Source organism: Anas platyrhynchos, chromosome 1 (genome assembly GCF_047663525.1).
Source record: "Anas platyrhynchos isolate ZD024472 breed Pekin duck chromosome 1, IASCAAS_PekinDuck_T2T, whole genome shotgun sequence".
NCBI classification, from domain to species: Eukaryota; Metazoa; Chordata; class Aves; order Anseriformes; family Anatidae; genus Anas; species Anas platyrhynchos.
In genome coordinates, this window is record NC_092587.1 from 188,236,182 (window position 1) to 188,259,707 (window position 23,526).

A 23,526-nucleotide genomic window follows, 5' to 3' on the forward strand; every position below is an offset into this window, starting at 1 on the left:
TTTTTCTTGGATATGCGAGTCAAAATGATGCTAAGATGCTGCATTTTACTATTACTTCATAACCTCATAGTGTCTGTATTTAAAGTAACAGTGGTCTCAGTAGCCTGAAATTGTCACAGAGGGAAATGTTTTCCCTTGCTCATTTGCCTGAGGAGATAGCATTATTAGAGTGTGGTTCTTGTTGAGGAATGCAATAAAGCTGGTTGATAAAACATCTGGCAACCCTTTGTACCGAAGAAGATGCTTGATGGCCTTAGGAGTATGGAGTACAGTAGTACTTGGGAATAAGTCGAAAAGGACAGGCTTTTGCTGAAGATGTGAATCAGTCGGAATAAACACTAGTCTCCAAAATAAAATACAAAGTGGAAAAAAAAGCACATTAACATACAAAAGTAACAATACCAAAGCATTTATCAGTTTAAAACCTGGGCTTCCCAGAGCAATTCAGATACTTTTATCTAATGTAAAGCATTATTATAAAATCTGTATTTTCTTTGTAGGGAACAAATGAGGGAAATTAATACATTGTTTAGTTGTTCACATTTGATGTACTTCTGTTTTTAATGCATAACTCTTCTTCACGAGATCCATCTTCACTTAGGAGTAGCTTACTGTTTTTTGCAGTGAGTTGTGTCTGCAATAGAACATCCTGGGCAGTTAATAAATAAATAAATTTTGATGCTAACTTGCATGCATCGGAGAACATAAACAATTGTTTCAGTACTTCAGACAAGTGCAAGATCTGGTTTGTCTTCATGAAATGTCTGTGTCACTAATGTAACTTAGAGGAAGACCTTATAAAAATGCAGTTACAGCAGCTACTTTAAAAATGCGGACAAGTTTTAATATAATGTTTTCAGTGGAAGAAATGCAATCTTTCATATTCTGATTCTGTGGTTAGGCCTGGGAGGTTTATAAGCACGTGAGAAACAACTGAGTAATGGAAATAGAGCTTCTTAAACAAGATGCAGATTTATTCTATTTGTGCTCAGCTGGGTGAGCCCTACAATGTGCAGATACTTTTCTTGTGCTGTGACTTACTTGGTCTGAAATTATTTTCTTAGCCATACACCAAATTATCTGGCAGTGCATGCTGCTATTTTTTCCTTACTTAAGCGACAATTTTTTAAGCTCTGGAAACTCTTCTCATTTAAATTGGATATAGCTGGACCTTCCCATATGAAAGCTTCTCAGCAAAACCTTAAAATATGTTGAGACTAATTTACAAGAGCTAAACATGCTCTATGTTGTGGTTCAAATAAACATTTTAATTTGCCAGTCAAAGTAAATAGTTTTCTGTATTATAACAGAGCTGGAGTTCTGTGTAGCTTGCTTGGTTCATGCATGTGTGTGTATTGCTGCTGCAATACCTTCTGAGGAAAAATAATTGTTCCCTTTTTTAACATAGAGCTGTAGTTAAGCACTTCTATAAATAAATTTGTGCTTATCTTAAGCTTTCTCCAGCGACTTTGTTGAAAAGAGTGTTAAAGACTAAGGTCTTTAGCTAAATACATTTAGGCTGCGAGCTACACGAAGGACTCATCATCAAGAACAAAAATAGCAAAATCTAAAGCAACTCTTATGCTTCTGGATTAAAATTAATTAAACTTTAATTTAAACTAATTTTCAACTCAGCTGAAGAACCATCATGGACAGTAAGCAGTGTAACGTATATAAAATTGCTTTTCCTAGAACACAGTGTTTTCTGTTATTGTGAATATGCCTGTTGTATGGAATGTTCCTACTCAATCTTCCAGAAAAACATCGTAGGAAATTGCTGACATACTTTTTTCCCAGCTGCTGTTAAATTTGGAGAACTGACAATGTCATATTGCCAAATGGTGTTGCATTGTTTAATTTTAAGATTCATGTTCTTACTTCTCTTCAGCCTCAAAAGTGTAAAATACAAAGGAAAATACGAAAATTTCGGTGCACTGAAATTTTTATGTGCTAATTGAGCAGAGTTTGTATAGCACTATACAGTCGATTCTTTATGTGAACACTTCTGTAAAAAATAATGTGGTTTCATCTGTGAAAATGCCATCTGTTTGCTGTATGTTTATCATCAGTACCTCATTTCACTGTTTGGGATGAAGAGGTCCCTGGACAGTACTACTTCTTGAAATGACAGTGATGCGTTCAAGATGTATTGTCAGCAGTAGTGAAATGTAGTCAGATTCCTTGCTGTAAAACTCTTAGAGCAGTATATAATGTTACACTACTGATATCTTTTCCTTCACACTGTACACTCATTCCTAGTGGTAGCATTTCCAGTGTTTCAGAATAGTGATACAAACAGCACAGAGTGCTTATACCAAGTGCCATCGCATGGTTGACTCATCTGGGGGGGAGATTTCTGAGAATGTAGATGTCAACCTGATGGCACATCTATTTCACTTCTTCATGCCCTATCTGCTAGTTAACTTGATCTTTCTGGGCGTCTGGGAGCTTTCCCTGCAGGACACTTTCCTCATAGAAGGCTCTACAGGATGCAGTCGTTCAGAGGGTCCTGGGTCCTCTCTTTTTAAAGCAGCCTGTGAGTTGGGTAGCTCTCCTGGCAGCACTTCAAGGACCAGCAGCCTCCACACCTCGAACTGCCCTGCACTGTCACTTTCCAGGAGGGAAGGAGCTTGCTTCTACTCCCTTCATTGCTTTGTTGCTGAAGCAATGGGCTTAGCTCTGAATACAGAATTAGAAGGTGGAGGGTAATGTGAGGTAGAGTGGCTCTCGGGTCAGACAACGTAGGGCTTAAATTCTGGTTGTGGTGTGCAGGCCCTTCTGTACAGTTCAGTAGGTGATACGATTGTGTATCACCTCTACAAATTCATGTTGTGGACATCTGTTTCTAGCCACTGGAAATATCCAGTTGATCTACTAGGCCAGCAAAAGTGGATTCAGAAGTTGTTTGCAGTTCTTTGAAGTGCATTACGCTTCATGCATAATGTTTCTTGTCATCCTGGAGGCCATACCTGGGCTGTTATTTTGCCTCTTCAGGCCTGGAGATAGTCACGTTTCCCATCACTTCATGTTTGAGGGACACTCCCAGCCATTTAGTGTCCCTGTGAATGTGTTTGGCAAAACAAAGTTGATAGAGGCAATATCCTTTATCAGACCAGATGCTGTAACTGGGAGGATTCCACAAGTTTTTGGTCACCGCACAAGTCCTTAGCTCTGAAGTAAAAGCAAATTTAAAAGCTGAGCAAAAGTTGAGGAAAGATTGCTCTGCTGGTACTTCAGAAACTGTAAAATGTGCCTTCTCTGTCAGCAAACCTTGAATAGACAGCTGAGGAGTTACTGGTGGTGATCAGCTTATGTTCAGGTAGTCATGACATAGTAGGGATGTGCTTTTGATTGTGAATAGGGCGTGGGCCCTGGAGCTCGTACTTTGCAAGGAGCAAAGTCCATGAATAGTTTCTTAAGAATGTGAAGATAGCCTGCTTGCAGCACTCGTGCCCATACCTCGGTTGAATATTTTTTTGTATTCAGATATTTTGCTGAATGCAACAAACTTCAGTTATAGACAGCTCAAAAAAGCCTATTCTGTCTTTGCAGGAAAAACATCCTTTATTCTGTTTTTGTACTGCAGTCTTTCTACTTAATGTAATACCTTTTATAGTAAGGGAAGCAAGAAGAGAAAGTGGCTCTAGTGTCCTCCAGAGTTTGTTCTGCTGTATTTTTGGAGCTAATGTATGCACTGAGTAAAGTATCCTGTGTTATTGCATGCAGTAAGTACATAAAATAGCATAATTTAACTTTCCATTATACATAAAACAAGTGTTCATGAAATGTCTGACAAAGAAATTAAATTCTTTTTATATATATATATATTAGCAATTTACCTACCACATATCCAACCTATTAACAATGCTTTGACTAGAGACTAAGTTGAGCTTTGTGGTGTGGTCATGTAGTGGTCGTAAATGTTCAGCAATCATAAATCATGCCTTAAGATTGGACTGCCCAAAAACGTAAGGTTTTTATTTAAGATCATGTGGTTATTTTTATTGGTTTTGAACCTCCAGGCTTGACACTTCCCAACTGTAAAGGCTAGAACTTTTTCAGGGAAGTTAAGCTACTTTCTCAGTGTTAGGAACAGTAATGCAACTTTAATAAAATTGAATGTTTTGTTAATATTCTTGATGAAACTTAGTGGTAGGTTCAATATATACATATATATGTACTTTTTGATTTGAGAATGAAGAGTAGTAAGAGTCTTAATGAGTTCTTTGGTGGCATTTGTTAAATCACAAGGTGAGAAACATCTGTTATTGAAGTGCCAAGTTGCAGTACTCACCACCATGCAAAAACAAGCTTTTAAGAACAGAAAAATGGCTGCAAAAACTGATGACTGCTTTCAACTTGTCGAATTCCTAGTTGGTCATCTGTTTTATGTGCTGTCTCCTTTCCATGTAAGTTTCTTCCATATGGCTTACTTTCTTCATTTAAACTGAGGGCTAGTGACCCTCAGTTCCTCCAGATGGAAAGAGGGAAAGGATTACTTCCCACACAGAAGAAACTTGAGAAGATTGTAAGTTTGAAGGAGAAAAGAAAAGGGGGGGGGGTCACTATCAGCCTAGTGTTAAAAGTAACAAGGCCACACTTGATCATAACAATAACTATACTGAGAAATCCTGGATATCGATATTTGCCTACAAAAAGCTTCTGATTTTCCTGTAGCAGTAAGGCTGCTGGAGAACTGGCAGTTCTGTTTGGGGTTTGGGTTTTTGTTTTTTTTTTTTGTTGTTGTTGTTGAAAAATAAGGAGGTTGTTGTAATCTACACAACTTCAGAAGATTTCTCCTGTCTAAAAGAATGATAACGAAGAGAGATCATTTTTCAGAACAAGGAAAACCTGAAGATTGAGGTATGGAATATTTAGGCTCAAATCCATGCTCCAGACAGAGCACAACACAAGTAAGCATCTTACCACCCATGTTACTACATGTTCTAGGATGATCTTTTTAAGTTGAACAACGATAAAAAAAAATTCTGGGAAGTGCTGAAACTGTGATCTTTCTTTCCAGCCAGTCCAGAAGGTTCAAGGCTTAAAACCAGACTTGTATTCAGACCAGTTTATTAAAAAGAAAAAGCTTTCTGGAGATTTGTCTTTTTTATTTGTTTTTAAGTAAAATTATTTAGGTTGTCATGGTATTGTTATGTGTGTTAAAACATGATTCCTGTAGGTCCAGAGTGAAAGATAGGCATATAGTTTCAAACATATACTATTTCTCAGCTAGATTTGGATATAACTGGATAAAGAAAAAAAAAAATAAAGGAAATGTATCATGAGCTTCTCTATACCCTATCAGTTTGCAAAGAACTTCCTCAAGAAAGGCAGTTTTCAGAAACAGAAAGAGTCAACATAATTGTTTTTATGGACCATTAAAAAGGTTCACACACAGATAACTTCGTGTGAAAGTACAGTACTGTAACTCATGTAAGCGTCTGTGTGAACTATATCATTACTTCAATTTGCCTGGTTTTTTACAATACAGTGTTAGATTAGAGGTGGAAAGATAACACAATAATTTACAAAGTGCTAAACTGGGTTTAAAATCCTCCTTAATGGTATAGCCTGAAGTATGTATCTCAGTTGTGTTAAAGATACTCAAGTTAAAAATAAAGGGGAGGAGGAAAGGCATATCTGTGGTGTCACCGAGGCATGTGGTAAGTTGATGTATAAAGGGAACGTAATGGATCTGCTTGGATTCCAGCCAATGTTGCTGGACACAGGCATTCAGCGAGGCACATTCCGGGGCATTAAGTGCAATCCCTTCCCGAAGCGTGGTGAGCCTTCTGTGTAATTCATCTTCCCTGCAGTCCACTCCGCCAGGGGCTGGACACGCGGCTTAGCCGATTTCATTACCACTGCAACTTCTGTGCAGTCACTTTTTCAATTCAAGGCAGCATTCAACTTCTAAACACTTACAAATGGGTTAGCTCTATTTGAATACACTATATTCACTTTAAACTTGGTCTTAATTGGAGTAAGGTACTTGAATCTTGTTTCTGCTCTACATTGTGAACAAATTATTTGAAGAACATAGCTTTTCAATTGTATTTTTAATTTATAAATGCTGTTAGTTTTAGCATGCAAAAATTAAAGGTAGTGGGCTTTCTTTCTGAATACTGTGTCATGTTAGCAACTTACTCTGATACTATGACTTTGCTACCTTGTAGAGGGGAAAAACGTGATGCATTTTAGTGAGCACAAAGAGAAGGAAAGAGGAATTCATCAGTGGAAGCCATCAGTGAATTGCAACAGTAAGTGAAGTGCTGCAGTAGAACTTACCCTCTAAAGGTGTCCGAGATGGAAGTTTTCCTCCTCCAGACTTGAAGAAGCAACACTCCTATTTTCCCTGCCAGCCTAATTTTCCAATTATTTCCATTTTCTTAGTCATCTAAAGTCAATATGAATTAAGCGTACATCCTCCTGTTGTGTCTCCTGAAATAAAAACCTTACAGACATCCAGAAATGTTTTAAGTTTCTTTTGTGAACCACCTGCAGACTTAGCTTGGTGTCACCTCGTACCGGGAGGTTTGGGTGCTATCAGGTCGTGTGAGGCTGGAGAGGAAGCATAGCTGTGCTGACACCAGAAGGGTTGCCTGCCTGCTCCATCCTATCCCCTCGAAAGGTTGGGTTACCTCTGATTGCCTTATGACAACAAATAAAATTTCTTGAAATGAATACCCCCAAAGTCATCTTTGACTACCAGGATAATTTGGCTACTTGTTTTACGGGGTGGCCAGAGCAAGTGTGATTGTATAGACTGTAGCTTTGTTGTTTCAATGTGTGTAACCCATTTATAGAAAAGAAATGTTATAAAAGCATTTAACAAAACTATAAACGTTTATAATATTATGGCTTTTACTATCAACTCATCATGCTAACAGCTACGATTACTGTTCTTTGTTAATTAAAAGCTGTTTTGTAACAAAAAGCTTCAGATAAATATTTAATGTCAAGCTGGGCTGAAATTAATCTAAAAGATATTAATATGCCCGCAGTATCTGTGACCTGCACTTCGTTGTGACATTGTGCTTCCAAAATATAAAATGACCTGCATTTCTAGTATATGAATGTTTATATTCACCTTTTAAGAGCTTAATGTCCCAAATCTAATTTTAAAATAGCTCTTTTTTTCTGATATGCTGACAGCAATTAATCGTTATTCAAAGATAATACTATTGCAAGTTAAGCTTGTTAAATTAAACTGCTTGATTTACCGTTCATTTCTTCTGCCTCCTTAGAGAATCTTCCTAGTTCAGTGCTGCATGATATTTTCTCTAGTTGTGCATGTGAAGAACTGTAGTCACTGGAGCTTAGAGACCACATAGGCATGGGTGGTATTTTTCTTTAGCATTAGGAGCAGAGGGCACTAAAGTCTCTTCTTTTCTTTGTACCTTCTACCTTGCATTAAAAAAAAAAAGCGAAGGTCCAAAAAAATCATTTAATGCTGTCATTTCATATTCTCCATACTTCTGGAACAAAGCTATTTAAGCCTGCGACCTAAATAGCTGTTCACAGCTGCTGCCAGCTTATACCCTGGTGCTAGTTAGAGCTACTCACCATAACACTGGAGAGACTTCTTTTAAATATAGTATTTTGACAAACGTTTAACGCTTTGTTCCTTGGTTAGGTCCCTTTTCTAAGCCTCTTTGTATTTCACACATTGAGGAGAACTGACGTTAAGCTCATCTCTGCTAAATGTGGCGAGCCATAATCACTTAATGAGAAACAATTTTTAAGAACAAATAGAGGTAATTCAGCACTACTAGTATGACATTGCATAAAATGTTCTTTGCACAAGTCAGTCTGTTTTCCAAACAGCGCAGTCATGTTTGGTTTTGGCAAGGTCCTCTGGTTCTACACTGCTGTTGCAACTGAGGTATTCTGTACCAGCTTTTTAACTACACTTTTCCAGTAGCTCTTACTGAGCCTTCCTGAGCATTTAGAGCATTTCTAAAGAGAAAATACAAAGTTAAACCAAAGGCAGTTATTTTTATATTGGGAAAAATATTTGTAACATTCAGAAATGACTTTTCTTCTCAATTCATATCTATTTGTTCCACAATCCTATTAAAGTAAAGGTAAGAAAATAAGTGTCTGGATCTTAACGTTGGTGCTTTTGTGTAGAGTATGAAAGTGGCCCCCTGAAACTTTTGACCTACTCTACTGGTCTCACTTCCCAGGTAAGAATTTTCTAATTCTTTCTTCCAGTTGCCTTCTTCTTGACTTTAAGAAGCATCGCCAGCCACCGTGGCTTCCTGCTTTGAGTTTCCAGTCTCTCTGTTTTGATTTGTTTTTTTTTTTTTTTTTTTTTTTTGTTTTTGTTTTTGTTTTTTGAGGAAGAGTGAAGAGAAAAATAAAAAGTTAGAAAGAATGAAATTTTCTCTTTCTGCATAAAGTAGTATAGCTTAGTATTCTTTTAAAGAACAAAAATATGTTGTCCACATTTTAACCAAAGCAATTAACTTTTTAAAAATTATTGCTACTAATTTGCATCAATATCATTGTACCAACCAAATTGTACCACTGTGGGATATTTACCACTCTGAAAGTCTGCAGCATCACAGACTTCAAACTTCTTTTATACCAGAATGGATGACAAGAATTTGAGTATCTAAGTAGCATATAGGTGCAAAATATTCAAAATAAATAGTAAGAAATATGCAGAAAATATTTATTGGAAAGGAATGGCAATTGTTAAAGAGTTTGTGTTGACGTGGAAAGGAATTATACGCGTTCTGTTTAGTGGACTTCTGTAACACATTAGATTTTTTTTAGCTGCTGTATTAAAGATGGCTTGGGCTTCCCTCAGTGGAAGCTTTAATGACTAGCTTGAAGCCATTTTCTTTAAAGGAATTAATATTTAGACATAACATTAGCCATGGAGGTAATTAGAATAATTAATGAATAAAATTGCAAGGACTGTAATTTGCATTGCCTAATATCGACTTTTATAGCTTTCTTTAAAGGTTTTTGCTAATTAAAATGTTAAATTGGTTTAATTTCAAGAACAGGATATGGAAAAAAGCATTGTGTTAGTTTCTTTGTGGGCTGCATTGGACTTGATGCTTAATTGAAATCAAGCGTGGGTTAATAATTCACTCTTTTCTCTAAGCACATACATTGATTCAAAAAAATAATAATAAAGATTTAAAAATCGCAATTTTTTTAATTTTTTTAAATTTTTTTAAAAAATCTGATATTTAAGTGTATTTTCCAGTTGGATTTGCTTGTTTTTACAAGGATTAAATATTTCACCTTATAATAAGTGTTGGTGGTGTGAGAGGGAGATGGGCTTCTAGATGGGCCTTTAAGTTCAGCTTTGTGTCAAAATCAGATACTCCCACGGGTAAAAAATGCCCTTTAACGGAGCTTAAAAAGCTTGCATCATGATTGGCATGCTCCATGGATGTTTGATTGCACAAAGCTAACAACATTTGTATCTAAGAAAAACTAGAAGCACTACAGGTATTTTAAGCATTGATACTGAATCTAACTTTCTGGATTTTAGTATTCCTCCAAATCCATGATTGTACTTAGGAAGTTCCTTTCTGGTCTTCGAAATCATTGTAGAAAATGGACATTGTTAACTGATATGGGAGTGGCATCCCAGAGCTTCTGATCTCTGGTGTTAAACCTTTTGAAGCAGAAAAAATAATAGCTTAGAAATCCTGGTTGAAGATTACTTTAAGAAAAATGGATTTAATAAGTGGTTGCTTAATTGACATGTGACCTGTAAGGTTAGAGATGCCAGACAGCAAAAATACAGTGAAAGAGTTGGGCTAAACTTTAAATAATGCTTTCAAATGCTATTATACGTACAGATTGTAATCAAAATGTCTATTTTATCTAAAGCCCAAGTAGAGACCATAAGAATTGGTACTTTATAATTATCAGTAAATTGCTCAGGCTGTTGCTCAGCCCAGCTAATTGCCTTCCCTTCTATGCTTTCTTCTAATCAAAGAGAAAACAAAAGTATGAGCCAGCTCAGTAATGGCCAACGTTGTGTAGCAGCAGCTGTTGTGCTCACGGGTGTTTCACTGGTGAAGCAAGTTTGGGGCCAGCTGTCGGAATGGGGTACTTTTGGTTTTAAGGTAATTACTGTCTTTGGGTACTGCTGGGTATGGCAGGGCCTTTGGTATTAATGTCGGGATACCCTGTTCCTATCCTTAACTGTGTATAGAACATTTAAAGTTGCTTTGCTTGTATTATGCGTCTACGTTTTGTGGATAATAGAACTAAATTACCATTTTTTCAGTCTTTTAGGTATTGTCATGCTTCTAAAAACGTTCATGAGATAATAAAAACTTTTTTATTTCAGTGATAAAGTGACGGTTCTTGCTTTTCTTGAATTACTCAGTTCCTGTGTGCCTGTACTTGATACCTGCATCTGAAAAAGGATAATGCCTGATGATTACTAACTTTTATTAGCATTGTTATGTGATGTGATGGCATGTAGCAGTTGTGAGAGAAGATACTGTTGTCTGACATATTAATCCTGACTTAGCTGGAGTATTCACAGACCGTTCACATAGTCTTCATTACTGATCATTAATCTTCCATGTCATACTTTCTTCAAGTATTTTGTTTGTGATCATTCTGTACTTGGAATCCAGATTTAAATATACAGAACATGAAATTAGTGAGTAATGTGCTGCCCAGGGAGGGTTAATGGAGCACTGGCTCCTCTTCATATGGGCTTTCATCAGAATTGTTTAAATGTTTTCTTCACACCGGGCAACTGAATTCTGCTGCCTATTTTTTGATGTAAAGTCAGAAATAGTTACAGGCTTTCCAGACATCACCTATAAAATTATTTATGAAAGTAATTCTTATCAGATGTTTGTATTTAAAAAAAAAAAAATGTATTGTTTTATTATAGGTTGTTCTACTTCAGCCTCTTAACAGTTAAATACTTTAGTGGGCATCTGTGAAGTGATTTGTAACTTTTCTAAGCCTGTTCCCTGACCATGCAGAACTAATAAATGGGGAAAAAAGAAATAATGCTAACAATTTAATATGGGAGAATTAATGTGTGTGATATCAATATCAGTATGGTATCATTAATACCATGAATGTCTGGGGTTTCTTGATCAAATACCTTTTCATATGTTAGAAGAAAAATTGTTTTCCGTGTAATAGTGTTTTTATGAAAAGTTTAATTTTAATTGTAGCCTTTTTCAGTACCTTTAAGTAACTGTAAATTGTTTCTTAAACTATTAGCAGTTTAATTTATATAAAGATCAATATATAGGTGATTTCAATTTAAGTATGAGGAAAAATTACAGTGCTTTAAACAGGCATGGCAGAAAGACATTGGCAACAGCTACATTGGGACCCTCAGTAAGTCTGGCGATGACACCAAGCTGTGTGGTGCTGTCAGCATGCTGGAGGGAAGGGATGCCATCCAGAGGGATCTAGACAGGCTTGAGAGGTGGGGCTGTGCGAACCTCATGAGGTTCAACAAGGCCAAGTGCAAGGTCCTGCACCTGGGTCATCCCAAGCACAAATACAGGCTGGGTAGAGCAGGATTGAGAGCAGGTCTGAGGAGAAGGCCCTGCAGGTGGTGGTTGACAAGAAGATCAATGTGAGCTACCAGTGTGCATGTGCAGCCCAGAAAGCCACCTGTATCCTAGGCTGCACCAAAAGCAGCGAGGCCAGCAGGGAGAGGGAGGGGATTCTCCCCCTCTGCTCTGCTCTTGTGAGACCCCACCTGGAGCCCTGCATTCAGCTCTGGGGCCCCCAGCACAAGAACAGGGACCTGTTAGAGTCCAGAGGAGGGCCACAAAGATGATCAAGGGGCCATAACAGCTCTGCTAGGGAGACAGGCTGATAGAGCTGGGGTTGTTCAGCCTGGAGAAGAGAAGGCTCTGGGGAGACCTTATAGCGGCCTGCCAGCACAGGAAGCTGGGGAGGGACTCTTTGTCAGGGGTGGAGTGATAGGACAAGGGGGAATGGCTTTACACTGAAAGAGGTTAGATTTAGATTAGACGTAAGGAAGAAATTCTTGCCTTTGAGGGTGATGAGGCCCTGGCACAGGCTGCCCAGAGAAGCTGTGGATGCCCCATCCCTGGAGGTGCTCAAGGCCAGGCTGGATGGGGCTTTGGGCAACCTGGGCTGGTGGGAGGTGTCCCTGCCCATGGCAGGAGGGTGGAACTAGATGATCTTCTAGGTCATCTCCAACCCAAACCATTTGGTGATTCTGTGAAAGATGGCTGAAATTGGTGCTGCCAAGGGACAAAAAGAAGCATCAGTGCTGTTAAGGTTGGGGTGCTTGGTAGAGCAGTAAGACCTTTCTTAAGCAGTCAATCAAATATGAAATTGTGTTTTGGAGCTGGGGGCAGGACAGGCTGGTGTCTGTATGGTGTGAAGGTTGGGTTTATCTTAATACATAGGAAGTAGTTTGTACCTTTTGTCACTGAAAACAAAACAAAAAAAAAAACACCTGCAGGTGATGAGCAACCATAAAAATTTGATGCAGAGAGCTTAACCTAAGTTGCTTGCTACTAAGGGAGTATTTAAGTTTACTAGTAACATTGCTAAGTATTTATGTATTTTATTATCTGTGTGAAATAAACTGTTTCAAAATGGAAATGTTTCCCAGTGTGTATATGTAGAGACTTGTTATTTGTGAAGTCCCGGTTGTAAGTACCATTGATTTCTAAGTTCAAACAAAGCTGTGAAGCAGACCAAAAAGTAAATGGTATGGATAATAAAATAATAGCAGTCTTGAGGTCTGTAATTCTTGCATGGATTAGATACATGATATTTCGCTGGCATTGAGTTCAAAAACCTGTTCCTTTACTATTTGTAATTTGACTTCAGTCATGCATAGACTTGTTGACAGCTATTTACTAGAAATCTACCTTTGCAAGAGACTAGCACCCTGCTGTGTAGCGATAAAGGTATCAGCATACCAGCTGCAAGAACTATTTTTCAGCTTTATTTATATGTAAGTATCAGAAAATGGAAAACACTTGCACTTTCAACAGAGCCTGCAAATAAACTTAGTTTTTCAGATCAGTCGCTTGGCTGCTTGATTATGCTGTTTTCTTTAGGATTGTGCTTTATCTCCTATGGTTTAATAAATGTCAATATTCAAATCACTTTTTCAAGTTACCTATATAATAAGCACGTTCCCATGGAAAAAGTGATTCTGCCTAAGAAGTCCCAAGCCCTGTTTAGAGCCTGTTGTGTTACTACATATTAAATACTCCTGCTGGCAGCTCGGAAAGGCATGGTCGGCAGTTGTATCTCTCCGTGGAGATGTTATTCTGTGCGACACAGTGCAACTCATGGTATGCACCAGGCAATGCCATTTTGTAGAATGCATTAGCAAAACCCTTGAGTTTCCATCGAATGAAAATAGTGGTTTATAAAACTTCAGGAAGTTGTCACGTCACCATTAGGAGAAAGCTGTGCTGCTATCGTCTCCTGCCACACACCCTCATCCGTGTCTTTTGGTCAGTTTTATTTTTGATTACACCAAATACCTTTGTATTATTACCAAGGCTTTTGACTTTTTTTTTCTTTTTTTTTTTAAAAAAAAAAACAAAAAAACAAAAAAAAACCAGCTATTATTAGGATCTTTAGGAACTCTACTGGCAAAGAGCTTAGGGATATGGTTTAGTGGGGGCTGTTAGCGATAGGTCAGAGGTTGGACTCGATGATCTTGAGGTCTCTTCCAACCTAGAAATTCTGTGATTCCGTGAAAATCTCTCATAAGTAATTTTTTTTTCCTCTGTTTTTGCTCTGTGGCTTTAGTGGCTTTTTGGTTCGAGATGTAGTTGGCTTCGTGAACAGTTTGCTCCTGCTTCAAAAGTTATTTCTACTTTTTATGACAGCTTGCAGAATGAATTATTTATGTCACCAAAAATACTTCACTCCTCACAAATGTATCATATTTACATGTCTCACAGTGAGAGATTTCAATTACTGTGTAGTTGCTCTTCTGCTTTCATAATGTCTGCAGTTTTCATTAGTGTTCAAGATTAGCTCTTTGACACATGGTTTATAGTACAGCTCTAAATTATCCTGTTCCTGCTTAGACATGGAGTTTGAGTCTGTGGAGATTGTGGCACATATTAATAAAATCAGGTTATTCTATTTGATTCTAAGTGTTGAAGAATGTGCACTATCACTTGTCTGCCAGTACAGACTGGTCTATTTTCACACTGTAAAAACTGGTCTTCCATCTGCTAAGTTTTTAGGATGTTTATTATAGCCTCGTATAGCATCATGTCTTCTGGTTCACCTGGCAAGTTGTTTAGACTTGCGTTCATACAGAACTTCATGCATTTCATCCTGGTCTGAATGGCTATTTTTATTTATTCCACTTTTAAATTTTTTCTTTATTCTTTTATATCTAAATTGTATTGCCTTCTGTTCTGTTTACCCTGTAAGGAAGGCTTTTTGCGAATATGCAGAAAGGGAGTGTTATTCTGAAGTGTGGATTCAAGCTTCTGTTTGTTTTCCCATAGTATTTCAGTTGAACACCTCTCTAACCTGTTAAACTCCAAATGCAGCAGCATGTTATGTTTAGATAGAACGCATCCCTTCAGCATGGGTGATACTTTACATGTTTTTCCAGTTCTCTGGCAAGGGCTGAGTGTCTCCAGGTATTTATTCAGATAATTTCAGAAAGTTCTACCATGAAAGCCTTAGTACTTTGTCACATACCTTATGGCTTTTTTTTTTTGCCTCCAAGGTTTCGTTTTACCCTTCTGTATGTTTGTTACATGTGTGGGACCTGACCACTTCCAGTGCTTTGTGCAGTCTATCAAACATACTTCTGTCAGACAAGTTGTCCTCTCATCCTCAGATCGAGTAGTTTATGTTCTTGCTAACCATCTCAACCATCCTCACTCTTGTTAACAGGTAGGATGGCTTTCTCCTAGTCAAGTTGAAAGGTCATCATCTACCTGATAGGAAGGTTACATCTGTAGGACCGTTTATTTCTAAGCTAAAAAGTTTGACTAAGATGGTGGTAGTTCTGGGACAGATTTCTCATGTCTCTAAAAGTCTGTTAATGTGTCTCTACGTCAGCAGCTGATGCACTAGCTTCAAGAGATCGTACCTTGACTTCAGGAACCTGTGCATATCTGCAGCTTCTACGTGCCCACTTACCTGTCACGTGGGAACCAGGGAAGCCCCTTCCCTCCTCCAGCAAGCAGAATGCTGCTGTGTTTTGTCTCTCTTTGGTGATTTGTGAGACAGAATTGCGTGTTCTTTTACTGAATTTTTAACCTAAATACTTGATGCATTTGTGTCTCTCACAAGTTGGGTATTAAATGTATTAAAGCCTATTTGCACCACAGCAAAATTCCTTTTCACCTGGTTTCACCAGGACCTTTTCTGTGGTGAGGTTCTAGCCCGTGTTTACTAGCTTCAGCCATGGTGGAATGGTTACTTGTTTTTTTCCACAGTGGGATGAACTGTTCTTATGCTTGGGCAATGCTGTTCCTGTGGACCTGTTGGCTTTCCTGAGCTCTTTTTTCTTTTCCTTCTTCAGAGCTGTGTTCCAGAGGATACAAAACAATCAGCATGGGTTTACCAAGGGTAAATCATCCCTGTCTATAACTTGATTGCCTTCTACGATAAAATGACTGGAATTGTGGAGGAGGGTCCATGAGCAGTAGGTGCCATATACTTCAGTTTTAGCAAGACCCTTCAACACTGTCTCTCAAAATATTCTTGCACTGAAGTTAGGATGCTTCAGTCTGAATGTGTGGATACGATGATGGGGGACCAGCTGATACACTGAAGGGCAGAAACCTACATAGACTGGAGCAATGGGCCAACAGGAACCTTAAATTGAGAGATGAAATGCAAAGTCTTACACCTTTGAAGGAAGAATTGCAGCCTTATAATGAAATAAGCGTTATAATTACAGGGCTTTGGTTGTCCCAGGGAATTTTGACCACCCTATTATCTGCTGGAAGGACAACACCACAGAGCACAACTAATTCAGGAGGTTTTTGGAGGGCATTGGCCAGCACGGGAAGATGATGTGTTGGACATCATACTTGCAAGCAAGGAAGGAGTGGTTGAGGACGTGAGGGCTGGGAGCAGCCCTGACTGCAGAGACCATGAAATGGTGGAGCTCAGGTTCCTGAATCGGGCGCAAGGCAAAAGCAGATCACAGCCCCAGACTTAAGGAGAACAGACTTTGTCCTGATCAGGGATCTGTTTGGAAAAAAAATCTCATGGGATATAGTCCTAGAGCAAAAGGAGGCCTGTGTGGATGAATAAGGAACTTAAATATAAAAAGGAGATGCACAAGAGATGGAAGAAGAGACAAGTGACCTGGAAGGGATTCGGACAGGCATAGTCCGAACATACAAGTTCAGGATTGGGAAAAGCAAGGCCCAGCTGGAGTTGAAGGGCAACAAGAAAGACATATAAATGCCTCTGAAAGATGTCAGTGAATGAAAGGGATGCTAGCAAGAACAGAAGGAGAGCGATATTAATAGTTATGTTACTTCAGTGATGCTCCTGGAAGCTAGTTTCTCTCCCTCCCTTAGCTTCGGGTATCAAATCTGATGGTAGGGAAACACTGAAATTTCTTGAATGAAGCACTAGTCAATCCTCTTCTGGATTTCCAGGGGAAATACCTGGCACATAGCTTGCGTAAGTGCTGAAGACTTAAATTACAATTAAGATTAAACACAGTTGTTCTCTCTGTATGGAAAGATTTATAAAATACTAACTTTCTGAAGAATGGATGTCTGAAACAGAGCTCCCAAACTGAGCATGCATTCATAAAACCTTTCGTAAAAACAGTGCCTCTTGCTAACATTAAAATAACAGCGGTGCCATCTTACCCACAGGGTTTTAAGTGTAGGAGTTAAAGTTTAGAAACAGTCTTAGTGCAGCAGGGATTGCATGTCAAAGGAAGGATCGTGAGGAAATTAATAATTACATGTTCAAAATGGATTTAAAGATGTGTTGCACAATAAGGATGAAACACTTTCTGATTCAATGAATATTTTGTCTGTTCTCCAGGGAATAATAAATGTAACGAGTATAGTGGAGGTGCGCAGTGGGATTTTACTGCTCTTACATTCATGTTGAATTTTTAACTTTAGTCTGCTTGATATGGAAATTCTAATGTTCTTTTAGCACTGGTTTTGCTGTAAGAAAAGAAGCGTGTACTGGGAAATTATGGGAATACTTTGGGTTGCTGCTGTTGCCATTCGATGGTATTGCCATTAGAATGCTGTTCAGCATTCAGAACCTGATAGCGTTGTTGGACTATATCGAGTCCTGTGGGTCTGGGGTTAGGTTTTTGTGACTTACCTGTCTTGATGTGGAGTGATAACATTTAGAATTACAGAATCGACAGGTAATCATTATTTCAGCATTAATGTTTCAGCTATTCAGCAAACAGATTTAGAAAAAGTAGAGTTATGAATACAGACACGAAAAAATCTGAACAGAAAATATGTATAGGCAAAACCAATTCCTTTCAGGCAATTCCAGACTTGCAAAAGTACAAGCCTAAATGGAGAGATGAAAAATATCATTAGATCATTAGATCTCGGTAAGTAACTTGGAGATGTCAAATACGCAGGAGCCCTACCTTTATTTGTTGTGGAAAATCACATTATATTTAATCTGTCATTTAATATAGAAACTTTATCCAGACTATTAGTGAAAACTTGCTATTGTCTGAACCATTCTTAACGTGTACAGGCAATATTACTTCCTCCATTATATCCTTAAACACATTTGTCAATTAGAATTTGGTACTGTATGATAGATCCTCTTGAGGAAGCTTGCTTAATCTCTGCTTATGGTTGTATTAGATTGCAGCCTTCTTTTTCTGGAACTCGAAATAAAAAGGTAATGTGGGTTCCACTGTTTTTCATGGTTGCCTTAACAAAAGTGTATTGCCTAAAATTCTCTGCAAGATATATAGTGATTATTGATCATTTTAAGAAAAAGATTCATAGCAACAGTGTATCAAAGCTTTTTTTTTTTAATTTGTGTTTTTTTTGACTGTATTCCCTAACATTTCTGGTTTCACAGTTGAGAAGTGATCCTTTTCTCATAAAAACATGAGAACAGACATACATGTTCAGCCAAGTAAAAGGAGAGGAACCATGCAAGTGCATATGGCACTTTTTTCCTGGTATTTTGGCCGCCTGTGGTTTGGCAGCCTGAGAAGAAACCATCTTTGGCTCACAATTTGTTTGTTTGTTGTTTTTTTTCTTTCTTCTCGTTTTCAGTGAACATCTCCAGATTGCACTTGAATTCAAAAACTTTTCGTGTCTACAGCATACAACGGCAGTATTTAACAGCTTAACTGCTTGCTGTATAATGAACCACGTCCTGTTGGATTTGAGCATTTAGTATCCAAGACAGTTACCACTTTCTAATATTTTAAATATAAGCCAAATCAGAAGCTAGAAATGGACTTCAAAGTTCTAACAACAATATATATTTGCAATTGAATACGGTGTGAAGTGTCTCAAGTGTAAAAATTAAATGAAAAACTTGAAAATTAAATGAAGAACTTCTTTCTAACAGTAATGTTAGCTTTCATAATTAATCATATTTCTGATAACTAACAGAAGTCTTTTGGAAATCTAGCACAACTGATTGCAGAAATATGAAAGAGGTGCTGCACTTCTTTCTGTTTGTGAATATACTTGTTCCATGCAGGTTAGTTGAACATAATGATGTGCTTAGTCATTTCATCCTGTTTTCAGCAGTCTTGCTAGAGCAAGAAGTAACACAGATTGTTGTTGCAAGACAAGGTCACTTCTGGTGTTCTTTGTAGTGTGCAAAGAAAATGATGACTTTTTGAGATTGCTCCATATTGTGATCCCCAAATTGCAGTCTAATCAACATCTGCAGAAGCTGTGCTTAAATTGGCTTACTGGTGGCCCAGTGTCAATAGCACATTTATTACCACAGCATGAATGTTTGGTCCTGCTGAGAACCTTCAGCAAAAGATATATTAGGGAGAAGTTCAAATTGTCTTTAATCGCATTTAACAAATGAAGACACAGCTGCACTGGAATTAGGAAGTACTGTATTCTGTGCTGAAAATATTTTTGCCTCTCCTCAGCACTGGTGAGGCCATACCTGGAGTGTTGGGTCCGGTTCTGGGCTCCCCAGTGCCAGAGGGACTTGGAGAGAGCCCAAGGCAGGGCCACCAGGACAATGAAGGCTCTGGAGCATCTCTGCTGTGGGCAGAGGCTGGGAGAGCTGGGGCTGCTCAGCCTGGAGAAGAGGAGGCTCAGGGGATCTCATCCGTGTCCCTAAATCCCTAACAGGAGGGTGCGGGGAGGCCGGAGCCAGGCTCTGCTCAGTGGTGCCCAGTGGTTTCTGGTTGTGTGGTGAGGAAAGGCTGCTGGGAGAGAAGTGGCAGAGTGCTCTGTCAGATCAAGGAGAGTGGCCCATGACCTGCTGCCTTCCTGCATGTGATGGATTGCTGGCAGAAGGGCCAGCAGTGAGCAATTTTCTCCTTTTGTCAAGAAATTAATGTTCCTTAATGTTAAAAGTGATACTCTGACACTAAAATTTCCTCATTTCCCCACACACTGTCACCATCCACATAAGTACATACAGAGATTAGGGCCATCAGTATGACAGAAAACAATTACATTAATGGGGGGGAAAAATGCCTTCAAACACCTTTTCCACTAAAAGGAACTTATCTTTCGTTATCTGTAGACAAATCTATAAACTTACCTGCCTTTACTTAATACCCAGCAATCTTAGGGCTTTTGCAGGATACATTAATGCATTAATTCTTTTCTTTTTTTCCAGCCTACACATTCCTGTTCTAATTTTGTGAAGTGTCTTTCCTGTGTCCTGAACCATGCTTTTTGCATTGCTTCTGCTTCCCCTTTGAGTGGCACGCATCAGTCTTGCATTTGTTGATTATCAGTCACTTTCCAAGGCGTAACTTGGAAAGGGAAGGAAATACACTTAGCTGTGCATGATTCTATGCACTTTCTTCTTCCTTTGAATTTGCCTGGATTTGATTTTCCCTTTTGCCAGTGGTATTTACAGGCAGGCTGTTGCTTGCACCATTTTGTTGAATGGCAAATCTATGAAGCTGCTGCTGCTATGCTAGAGTTTGTTGCTGAATGAAATCTGAAGCTCTTTAAAAGCAGGTATGTCTTGGGATGATTATTTTGTTGCAGCTAGGTGGTCTGACCAGAAGTGGGGAAAGGAATCACAGCTCACTGAAGTGGTCCTCTCTTTAGGTCTCTTCATTGTCTGTGCTGCAGTAGTTTCTGCTGGTCAGTCTGAGAATTGCCTAGCTAAAGAGTTGCTAGCTTCAGAGTTGCACGTGGATCATGATTACCTGGCAGCACACAATGTGATAATGTATTGCCTCTGTAGTCTGTTTAAATAGAGGAGTAACAAAATAGTTGAATTTTCCATGTTTTTTCACTTAAAATCAGCCCTTGGATGCATTACTTAGCAATTCATATTATTGGTGAACAGCAGTAGTGTGAACATTCCCTTTGTTATTTCAGTTCACTTAACATCTCCCTTTCTCTGCTATGATCTTTCTTATTCCTTTCTGGTTTTATGCATGACTTCCCTCAATCCTCCTTGATTTACATTGGATTTACATTGGATTTCAGCTGTTAGGAACTTTTTTGTTGCTTGATGCACAATAAGCCTTAGCTTGTGGGGGTAGCTGGAAAAATCTCTCTCTCTCAAATTGCTTGTTCTTATTGCAGTCTGGCATGGAGTTTATTTTTTGCCAGAATTATCTGAGTTAAAGAACCTAGCTATACTCACGTTGCTGGTATGTGTTGGGATCTGTGAAATTTCACAGATACTTGCATCTTTAGCTCATTCGTTAACCCTGAATGCTACCCACCACCTAGAGATTCTCTTCTTCTGGTGTCTCTCTTGTGCCATACAATATTTTCTGCAGTTGTATCATTTTTATTTATCATTTAGAACATTGTATTTAAGTTTTATGGGAAAATACGTATCGACGTTCATGTATCTCTCTGTTCTCATATTTTGGCGTATTTAGTTCCTCAATTACTTCTACTTCTTCCACTTGTATCTTTCTAGTATTGTTTGGTCTGATTTACTGACTTTCTTTATGGCAATTACAATTGCAATTGCCATTGTTAATTTTGTGCTTCAGCAGTTCTCTCTCAACAGTGACAATGGCTCAATCAAATTAAAGTGGATAAAGTTAATAGATTCACTCCCATTGTTAGAAATCAAAGAAAAAAAACAGAGCTTAGCATCTTCATTTAACATATTATCTTCCTTAAGTACATTTACTCTGTCACTGTTACCGTGGTTGTTTTCCAGAACCTCAGCCGCTGTGAACAGATGACTCAACAAAAGTAATGTTTCAAGTACATTTTCTTGCACATATGCCATTTTCATCATATGTGTCTTTGGAGAAAATGGTATCTAAGTCTGTAGTTTTGTATCTTTGGAGTGTGAAGCCATAGCAGTTTTGCAGTTGTTAGACTATGTACACGTATGTTGCCTAGTCCTACGGTGAATGAAGTAGAGAGGACGCTACAGCTATCCTACACAGGGAGATCTCCAGGTTACTAGTGTCTGTGGGATTGTGTTTGGTGATGCTCGAGGCATGTTGTTCTAAGCTGAAATATTCTGAAGCACAAATTGTCTAGGAGTAAGATGTTGCTGGTTCCCTTGAGCAAAAGGGTAACAAAATTATGCAAGTTGCTTATCTATGTATGCCAAAGCAATATACATAGAGTCCATTTAAAATTCAAGTGATGCTTTGCCAAATGTCAGTTATAAAGAAATAATAGCAATATAACATCTCTTTTTCCATGTTTTATTATGCAGTTTTTATTTCTAATTGAATTTACTGCTCTGTTTCAAGGGATAGTTAGAAAGCGTGTAAATATTTTTAAATACCATTTTGTTTTGTTTTCGATCTTACTGAAAAAAAACCAACACACAAAGTACTTGACACCATGTGTTTCATAAGGTGCTTGTTTATACTACTGCCATTATTTTCTAGTTAACAGACTGCCATGTATAGCTGCTTATGTATAGCTGTGTGTGTATATACGTTTGTACATACACATATACACACACAAACATCATGTATCTGTATTTATGTCCTTAAACAATTGTGTTTTTTATCAAAAAAGGGAAAATTGTTACATATTTCTTTACAACTAACATGCTTGTAATTTTGAACAGAGACTGTGTAGCATTTTATTCTCACAAGAGGTCACAGGCAATTCTGTCCTCAGGTTCCTGAGGTTTCTGGAGGTCCTAGCAACTAGTTCCATACTTTTAGCAATTTTAACATACATAAACACTACACTTTGTCAGATATGGCAAAGTGAAACCTTTCAATGTCTCTCATGCACTGTTTCCATGAGGGAGAGGTGCGCACTCCCCGTATTTCACAGTTTAAGCCAAATGCATGTGTGTAGGTTTTAGCCACCTTTGATGTGCATCTAAAACCCGTGTTACCTGCAGTGATCAGTCACGTGCAGGAAGCTTGGTGTTTCAGGTTCCTGGTCCTGGGCAGCTAGTGTGCTTGAGATTTACAATGATTTTAGCACTTCAGATGATCTTTTTCAATGTTAGTTGTCTTAAATTATTTTTGCAAAGGACAAAAGAGCAGAGCAAAGTGTTTATTGCCATCTTAAACCCCTTGTAGTTTTTTACTTGTTGTAGAGCTTGAAAAAGCTACCCTCATTGTTGTCACAGCATCAGCTCACCTGTGTGCTATTGTCGTTTATGCTCCCTTCCCAGTTTCGAACCTTTCTGCATCTTCTTGCTTAGTCTTGCTCTGCCTGTAGATTACACATGTCAAAATAAAGAAGCTTTAATAATTTCCTAGGTAAGAACTATGCTAAAATAAATTACTCCATAATCTTTTCAGAGGGGTAAAATAGATTGAGATCTAGATATCTTTTACAAGACAGAATCAATCTTTCAACTCTTCTTTGTACCTCAACTGCCCTTATCTGCAGTTTTGAGGGGCAAGGGGAGTGTTTGTGGATGTTTGGTTGTTTTTTTTTGTTGTTGTTTTTTCATTTATTGGTGGTTGGTTTTGTTTTTTTGAATGAGTTCCAGAATTCAGCTCAGGTTTTAGTGGTTTCATCAGTTCGTGTGTGAAGGCAATCTGATATCCCTTAGTCAGGATTTCTGTTGTTCAATTCCCATTGGCACAAAATCTTAAGTTTATAATGTTCGGCACTATCTATAAGAAGCTCCAAATCAATATGTTAAGTGCTGGTGAGGAAGCTTGTCAGAGAGGTGAATGAATCTAAATCATAGAATCAGAATGGCATAGTGTTTGTCTGGAATGAGAATGGGGATACAAGATGGGAAAAAGTGTTGTACTGTGTGTGCTGGAGGGAAATAGATAACTTTTGCTATGACAAATGACCTTGCCAAATTGCTGTTGAGGTGATGAAGTGAGTCTAGTGCAGGTTGTGAAAAGATGGTCAGAGACAGATGTTCTGGTGACTTTCTATCCTTCCCCATCTCAGAGAAGGAAGGTAAAGACGCAGCAAAATCAAT

The 23,526-nt window shown here is 38.3% G+C and overlaps 1 protein-coding gene and 1 long non-coding RNA gene across 8 annotated transcripts in view; both read left to right on the forward strand.

The window, feature by feature from the left end:
* LOC101792807 (zinc finger DHHC-type palmitoyltransferase 20) overlaps window positions 1–23,526 on the forward strand; it is an 87,883-nt gene that overhangs the window by 15,940 nt on the left and 48,417 nt on the right. The window lies entirely within an intron of this gene.
* On the forward strand, window positions 9–6,475 carry LOC140001338 (uncharacterized). Of its 2 annotated transcripts, none has more exons than XR_011806494.1 (2): window positions 9–5,991; window positions 6,180–6,475. It is a non-coding gene; the product is annotated as an uncharacterized lncRNA (long non-coding RNA). The 2 variants fall into 2 exon arrangements; XR_011806495.1 differs by having other exon boundaries at window positions 9–5,934.